The following is a 9,097-nucleotide window of genomic DNA, read 5'->3' as shown; positions in this document are numbered from 1 at the left end:
AGGAGGAGAAGGTGTTGAAACAGATTTAAAAAAATGTTATGTTGTTATTATGTGGTATAGTTACCTGCTACTGACTCATGGTGACCCTATATACAAGAGCTCTGAAACCTGCCCTGTTCTGAGCCAGTCTCACTGCCTTTGACACACCTACTCCCATTACCTCAGTTATTGTATCCATCCATCTCATCTAGGGTCTTCCTCTCCTGTACTATCCCTCTACCCTCTCAAGCATGACATCCCTCTCCAAGGACTGATCCCGCCTTGCAACATGTCCAAAATGTGTCAGACAAAGCTTCAGAATCCTTGCCTCCAAGGAGCAGCCTGGTTTAACCCTCTCGTTCATTCTGTTAGCCGTCCATGGTATATTCAATACTCTTCTCCAACACCACAGTTCAAAGGCATCAGTTCTCTTTCTATCGTCCCTAGTCATCATCCAGTTTTCTTATGGATAGAACATAATTGCAATGCCCATGGCCTGTATCAGGCTCACCTTAGTCTCCAGACTGACGTGATTGTTCTTCAGTACTCTGGAGAGGTCTCTGACTGCAGATTTTCCCAGTGCAATTCATCTTTTGATTTCCTGGCTGCTAGTACCAAGTGCATTGATTGTGGAGCCAAATAACTGAAGCTGTTAACAACCTCAATCCCTTCACCATCTATCACGATCGGCCCACTGGTGAAAATCTTTATTTTCTTGATGTTGAGCTTCAATCCATATTTAAGGCTGCAGTCCTAGACCTTCTGTAACAAGCACTTCATATTATCTCAGTTTCAGAGACCAGGGTTGTGTCATCTGCATAAAGTAAAACAGTGCAACAGGATATTTTTATATTTACTTGACAAAATTTTACTAGTTGTTTTCTCTGGGTGTGTTATTCCAGGTCTTGTTGATATTATGTGCCATAGAGTTGAATACAAATCATCTCAACTTATAAACAACAGATCTGAACCCCCTCTTATCCTGTGCTCCCTTGGTAACCTCTGAGGTACCTCAGCCCATTGTTTTTGTCTCTTGGTCAATACATCCCGCTGAGAGTTTGCCTCCCTTTAATTGACCCATCACATTTCCAAGCATGATGTCCCTTTCTGAGGAATAGCCCCTTCTAACAACATTCCATAATTATGTAAGACAAGGCTTCACTATCCTTGCCTGTTAGGATTGCTCTAGTTGCATCTTCTCCAAGACACATCTGTTCTTTTGCCAGTTCATGAGAGATATTCATTACTTCTCTCCAAGACCAAAACTCAAAGGCATCATCATCTTTATTCACTCTCCAGCTCTCAGACACATAGCAAGCAATTGAAAAGGTCATAGCTTAAATCAGGCACTTTATTCTTGAAATTGACATCATTGTTCCTCAGTTAATTTAGGGTGGTTCTTGACAGCTAACTTTCCCAATGTAAATACACTTTCTGATTTTTTGATGGATGGTGCCAAGGGTTTTGATTGTGGATCCAAGCAAGATGAAATAATTCACAATGTCAGTCTTAATAGAAATCATGTTGTTTTCTATTCATCTGGTGGTGGGAATTTTTGTGTTCTTCATGCTAACATGTAACGACATTGAAAGTTGTACCTTTGATTTTCTACAGCAATCATTTCATGTCCTACTCACTTTCAGCAAACATAATGCAGGTTGTTGATTAGTCTTCTTTTAATCCTGGTGTCACAGCCTTGAAAGAGTGCAATGTCTCAAGTTATTTGCTCAGCTCATGGACTGACTAGGTATGGAAAAAGGATGTAGCCTGATGCACATCTTTCCTTATTTTAAACCGTGCAGTGTTTCCTTGTCCTGTTCAGACAACAGTTTATTGGTCTAGGTATAGGTTTCTTATGAGGGTGATTAAATGTTCTGGGGTTCTCCTTCTTTTCAGTGTTAATCATTGTTTGTTATGGTCCACAAAGTCAAATGCTTTTGCATAGTCAATAAAACACAAAGAGACATTCTTCTGGAATTCTCTACATTCTGCTAAGACCTATCTGACATCAGCAATGAGACATATCTCTGCTCTGTTGAATATGTGTATTTTTTGTAACAATATTACACAAACAGGGAAAGATTCATTGGTATGAGGACACGCTTTCTGGATTTTTAATCCATTATAATTTACTCAGAGTACAATGTTATTATTAAAGTGAAATCTTGAAAGGACAATAGCATTTGTCAAGATTCATTCATTAATTAATTCAGGTATTTTTAAAGGCCAAACATCATTTTTAAAAAAATCATAATCAAAATTAAAAAGTAAGTAATTCCTAAAAAGTAGAAGATAATCTAATGTGATTTGTACTACAAATAAGGAAGAAGTTAAGTGAACTTATTTCAGACATAATTAAGAAAACCGTATGTTCCAAAAGAGACTTTATCTTTTAAATTTATTTATTTCTTTGTTATATTTTTTCCTCTTTGTCTTCATTTTATATTGAATTAAAGTTTACAAAGCAAATTGCTTTTTCAGTCTACCATCCATTCATATTTTTGTACAACTGTTACAATCCCTTTGACTATACACTTCCATGATTTCTATCTGTGATTTCTATTTCCATTAACTCTTCTGCCCTATTCATTCCAGGTTTCTGAGTTTGGTCCTGGACAAATATTGTACTTTTAATCTTATATGGTTGATTATTCTAAGAAATGAGTGTTTCACTGGTGTTAAGTTTCACTTTCCATACTTATTTTACAGATAAGATGGTAAACTCACAGGGCTGAGTTCCGTCCAAGTTTATAAAGTAACTAAGGGAAAATACCTTTTCTTTTGTTAACACAAAGATTAGTTGCCTATATTTTTATTGCACAGAAGCATGAAATAAGAAATTATATGTTATTAATAAATAAGATATATACAGACTTAAAACTCAAGAGCCAAACTACAATGTTTATTCTTCTAAATTTACGGCAATAATTTTGGGATTTGTGGCTACGTTAATTTTGTTTTCAATTTTATTTTTATCATTATAATCTTAAATGTGTCTTTTCAATATTTGCATTCTGTGAAGTGTAAATGTGTTTTTGTACCAGAATTTAATGCCAATTATTGATGAACATGATAGCATAGCAAAAGAATTACTGGATTCTCAGACATATTCCTTAATACTTGCTATGTAATGTAATAACTGTGCACATGTGTTTAAAACACCCTGGCAAGTGTTTGAAATAATCAAGATAAAAGTAGATAGCATATTATCTATAAAAATAGGGAGCTCTGGTGGTTTATCAATATGGCATTGCACTGCCAACCTAAACACAACCAGTTCTAATCGATCAGCTGTTCTGCTGGAGAATGACGGACATTTTTTTCCTTTGTAATTTACTAATTTTGGAAACTCACTGGAGGGCAACTGTGAGTCCTGAATCAATGGTATATGACAACAACAACATGAATAAAAATAATGTAGTTGTTTTGTGCTGTCAAGTGAAGTATGAATCATAGCGACCCTATGATCTGAATGAATCCTGCTCTATTTTGGTCACATCTATCCTCATATCCTCTATCCTACATCTACCCTCATTATCCCAGTTAATGTGTCAATTAATGAACTCTTCTAAGCATGATATCCTTCTCCAAGGGTTGGTGTCTCCTAGCAACAGGTCCCAAGTATGTAAGATGGAGTCTCAAAATCCTTGCCTCCAAGGAACAGCTTGGTTTCACCTTCTCCAAGGCACGTCTGTTTGTTCTCTTGGTAATCCAAGCTATGTTCAGTACTCTTTTCCAGCACAACAACTCAAAGGCATCAGTTTTTGTCCTGTTTTCTGTGGTTATTGTCTAGCTCTCTGATGCACAGCAAGTAATTATGAAGACCATGACCTGAATCAGGTGCACCTAAGTCTCTAGACTGATATAGTTACTCTTTAGCACTATGGAGAGGTCCCTGAGAGCAGATTTTCCTAATGCAATCTGTCTTTCAATTTCTTGGCTGCTGATATCAAAAGTGTTGATGGTGTAACCATTATTCTCTTCAATATTAAAATTTTATTCAACATATGATTTTGTTATTACAGTGTTATAATATTCTAGTACTATCAAACATTTAAAAATAAATTAAGGTACAGAAAGTTGTATTAACTTATTACAGACTGAAGATTTGAAAGTTGACCCTGTGACTCTATAGGTCAATTCTCTTCGCAAAATCTGCCTTTTCTGAAAACCAGATTCCAAAATTAAAATGAATTTTCCTGTTAAATACAGTCATGTTGATACCTAGTGACCTTATGAATAGTATATTAAAAATTTGTTCTGTCATGGGTCAAACTCACAAACTCTATCATGTTCAAGCCCATTGTTGCAATCATTATCAAATCATTTCACTGAAGATCTCTATCTTTTTTGCTGACCCTTTATTTTTCCAAATATTATTAAGTCTTTTCCAAAGTTTCACTGTCTTTGCTACTAAGAAGCATCTTGATTGCATTTTCCCTAAGACAGATTTGCTTGCTTTATTGGCAGTTCCTGGGATATTTAATACTCTTTACCAACAGCACAATTCAAGCACATCAAATCTTTACCTGCTTTCTTTATTCATTATTCCACTTTCATATATCATTATAAAGAAAGTGAAAATGTCATGGCCTAGGTCAGTCACACCTTAGTCTTTAAAATGAAGAAAAATAATTCAAATTGAATTCAAAAGGGGACTTGGAACTAGGGATGTCATTACTTTTTCCAGTGGGTCTTAATTGAAAGCTGAGAATACAAAAAAAAAAAAAAGTTACCTGTGTTTTATTGCTTGGTGAAGGAATTGTACTTACTTATAACCTGTACATAAATTAAAAGATTCTAATGAAATGTTCAGTCTCTCTGACATCCCTTTTGGATTGTTCTTTCTCCTCTATCTTTGTAAACCTTTTTCCTCTCTTAATGGATAATATCCTTAATGTTATCCTTTAATTCATCTGTTTTTCCATAATGGTGTTCAATGCTTTAAGCCTTTTCTTATGATTATTTTGAAATTCAAGTGACATAAACTCAAGATCATAATTTAGCTCCCAAGGGTTAGTTTATTTTTTTTCCCGCCTCAACTTGAATTTTCACATGAATAAATTATGGTCTCTTCCACAGTCTGCCCCTTGCCTAGTTTTAACTGTTGATAATGAGCTTCCCCAATGACTCCTTCCACAGATATAGCCAATCTGATTTCTATGAAGTTTACTAAGTGAAGATTCTTTTCTTCCTGGGGGGAGTCTATTTATGCTCTATTGACTACACAAAGGAATTTTACTCTGTGGATTATGACAAATTATGGCTAACTTTGAGAAGAATGGAAATCTGAGAACAGTTATTTGTGCTCATGCAAAACCTATACTTAGAACAAAAGGTTGTTTTGAAAACAGATCAAGTAAGCACTGCACAGTTTAAAATTAAGAAAAGCATGCATTAGAGTGTTATTCTTTCTCCAAGCCTATTCACTATGTATCCTGAGCAAATTATTAAAGAACTACACTGTGAAGAAGACTGGCATCAGGGGTCTGTGATCTACACAGTCAAATGGATGGAAACAATCTTAAGGATTAATGTGAACTTAATCCAAGCGATAGTATCAGATCCTCAAGTTATTCAAAAGATGCATATTGAAAAAGTAATATTGAAAAAGTCATGTATTTGAATTACATTATTGATGAAGGATTTTGAGTATTCCATGTATTGCCAAAGGAACAAATGTATCTGTTGTAGAACTTTCAGCCACAATGATCTTTTGAAGTTAGAATAGTAAGACTTCTTTTTGGATGTGTCATTAGGAAGAACAAACTCTTGGTAGATATCATGCTTAGTACAATAGGATCATTGAAAAAGAGGAAGACTTTCAATGAGATGGCTTACACTACAGAATCTCTAGAAGGATGGGGGCTGTACACACCACACCTCAGACACTGCCCAAGTCGATGGCAGCAAAATAATCCTAAAGTTTATGGAAGTAACAGCAGTGGCTGTGGAAGCAGGTAGGGAGGGTCTACACAGAGAGAGGTCACCAAGGCACTTTCAACAATAGGGTTAGTGGTACCCAGTACACAGTGTGGTACTTGTAAAGACCCACCTCTCTCATCACTTGAGGTACTCATTCTACTACTCAGCAGTCATGCTTAAGATGGGCAGATAATGGTACCTGCCATTGGACAGAATGAATAATCTTCACCTCTGCCAAAGAGAAAGGAAGAAGTTGCAGGAATCCAGGAAGGAAGGCAAAGGTGCTGGTCTTATGCAGCTAGGTATTCATCCTGTGTGAGGGCAGAGTGGTACAGGGACTTTCCAGACCTCCATAAAGGGTTGTTTACAAACTGGTCATGCCTTCCCTGAGAATTAATAAAATCACCCTAGTGACAATACTGGACTAAAACATGTTATAATTGTGAGATTACTAAAAGATTGATCAGTATGTCATTCTGTTGTATATAGGGGTGGTATGGGTCAGATGTTACTTACTGACATCTAACAACAGCCAGATATGATGCTTACTTATATTTTCTATTTCAGAGACATTATAGGGAGATGTATAACGGTTTCATATACATGTTGTTGTTGTTGTTGTTATATGCCATTGAGTGGCCTGCCACTCATAGCAACCCTATGTACAATAGTTCTGGACCCTGCCTTATCCTGAACCAGTCTCACTGACACTGACACACTTAATCCCATTGCACTGTTCACTGTATCAATCCATCTCATCTGGGGTCTTTCTCACCTGCACTGTCATGTCACCCTTCCAAGCATGATGTTCTTCTCCAAGGATTGGTCCCTTCTGGTCATGTGCCCAAAGTTTGTGAGACAGAGCTTGAAAATCCTTGTATCCAAGGAGAAACTAGTTTTCACCCTTGCCAAGCTGGACCTATTTGTTCTCCTGGCAGTCCATGGTATGTTCAGTACTATTCTCCTGGCAGTCCATGGTATGTTCAGTACTCTTCTCCAGCACCACAACTCAAAGGAGAAGGAAGAATTTCAAAAACACATTAGTGATTGGAACATAGAATGTGAGAAGAGTGAAAGTAGGAAAACTGGATATTGTTAAGAAAGAAATGGAACACATAAATATTTACATACTAGGTATTGATGATGGTACGGATCCTGGCTGAAAGTAAGGGATAACAGAAGACTGTCTCTATGTGTTTTATTGACTATGCAAAAGCATTTGATTGTGTGGATCATAGCAAGTTGTGGCTGACATTGAGAAGAATGGAAACCCCAGAGCACCAAATTGTGCTAGTGAGGACCCCAGACCTGGACAAAGAGGCTGTTCGTGAGAACAGAACAAGGGAACACTGTATGGTTTAAAACTGAGAATGGAGTGTGTCAGGGTTTTCTCTCCATACTTATTCAATCTTTATGCTGAGCAATTATCAAGACAAGCTGGACTCTGTGAAAGAGAGTGTGGTGTCAGGATTGGAGAGAGACTTATCAATAACCTGTGTTACACAGATGACAAAACCTTTCTTGCTGAAAGTAAGGAAGACTTGAAGCACTTGCTGCAGTAAAATCAAGTAAGACAGCCTTCGGAATGAATTTCATCTCAACGTCAAGAAAACAATGATTCTTACAACTGAACTGATAGGCAGCATTATGATGGATGGAGAGGAGATTCAAACTGCCAACAACTTGGTCTTTCTAGGATCCACAATTAATACTCTTGGTACCAGCAAGAGATGCATTGCCCTGGGAAAATCTACTGTTAGGCATTTCTTCTGATTCTTGAAGAGTAATGATGTCTGTTTGAGGACTAAGGTGTAAGGTAATTCAGGCCATAATCTTTCCAATCACTTGCTATGCATCTGATAGCTAACAATGAATAAGGGTGACAGAAGAAGAATTTATGTCTTTGAGCTATAGTGTTGAAGAAGAGCACTGAACATCCCATGAATGGCGAAGAAAAGAAAAATATATGTCTTGGAGAGGGTGCAGCCAGAGTGCTCTTTGGAGGCAAAAATGATGAGACTTTGCTTCATATACTTTGGGCATGTTGCTAGGAGGGGCCATTCCTTGGAGCAGGACGTGATGCTGGGAAGGGTGGAAGGTTAGCGGAGGAGAAGACCTTCAGCCAGATGATTGACATGGTAACTGCTGCAATGGGCTTTTCTGTGATATGGTAACTGCTGCAATGGGCTTTTCTGTGTCAGGAAATGTGAGGATGGCATAAGCTACAACATGGTTCTGTTCTTTTCTTCATAAGGTCTCTACGAGTTATATTCAACTTGATGACACCTAACAACAACAAAAACAGTGATAGGTATTGGCAAAATGAGATGAATTAACATGGGACATCTTGAATCAGACAATCATATGATCTACTATGCCAGGTATGAAAAGATGAGGAAATATGGGGTTGCTTTCAAGTTAAAAATGTCATTTTAAAATCCATCTTTAAATACAATGTTGTGAGTGGCAGAATAGTATCTGTATGCACACAAGCAAATCCAGTAAATACCACTATAACTCAAATATATGTGCCAATGAAGAAGAACCAAAGAAGAAGAAATAGATGATTTCTACTGCCTTTTGCATTCATAAATTGATCAAACATGACATTAAGATTCATTGATAATAATGGGTGACTATAATGCAAAAGTTGAGAACAAAGAAGTAGGATTAGTAGTTGGAAAATAAAGGCTTGGTGACAGAAATGAGGCTGGAGATAGAATGATAAAATTCTGTAAAATCATTAATACTTTATATATATATTTAAAAAATACGTAACTTCATGCCTTCCTATTGTATTTTTTATCTTTCAGTAAAATTTTACTAAAATCAGTACAAATTTTAGGAAACAGAAGATTTTGTATTGATATTCCAGACCATACATATTGTCCCTTTTCTCACAGATGCTCAGAATAAAGATGGAATTTGCCAAATGGATTCTGACATCTCTTCCTTTATAGATACATAAATTGACAGAAGTTGTTAGAAAGTTTCAACTGGAGAATAAATTGATTCTAACAGTGGAAGGAAAAAATGTTCTTGAGAAATGAAATAAGCTTGGCACAGGATTTAAGTGAGAACAGTAACAAAATGTTTTATTTTTTATTGGAAAAGAAAATGGGTTGTGTAATGTTACCTTATCATACTTCCTATAAATTATAAAAAAAAACTATTTCCCTGAAATAATGGCAAT

The sequence above is a fragment of the Elephantulus edwardii genome, unplaced genomic scaffold (assembly GCF_000299155.1).
Source record: "Elephantulus edwardii isolate Elephantulus edwardi_28Jun2011 unplaced genomic scaffold, EleEdw1.0 scaffold00402, whole genome shotgun sequence".
NCBI lineage: Eukaryota > Metazoa > Chordata > Mammalia > Macroscelidea > Macroscelididae > Elephantulus > Elephantulus edwardii.
This window is presented reverse-complemented; position numbering follows the sequence as displayed.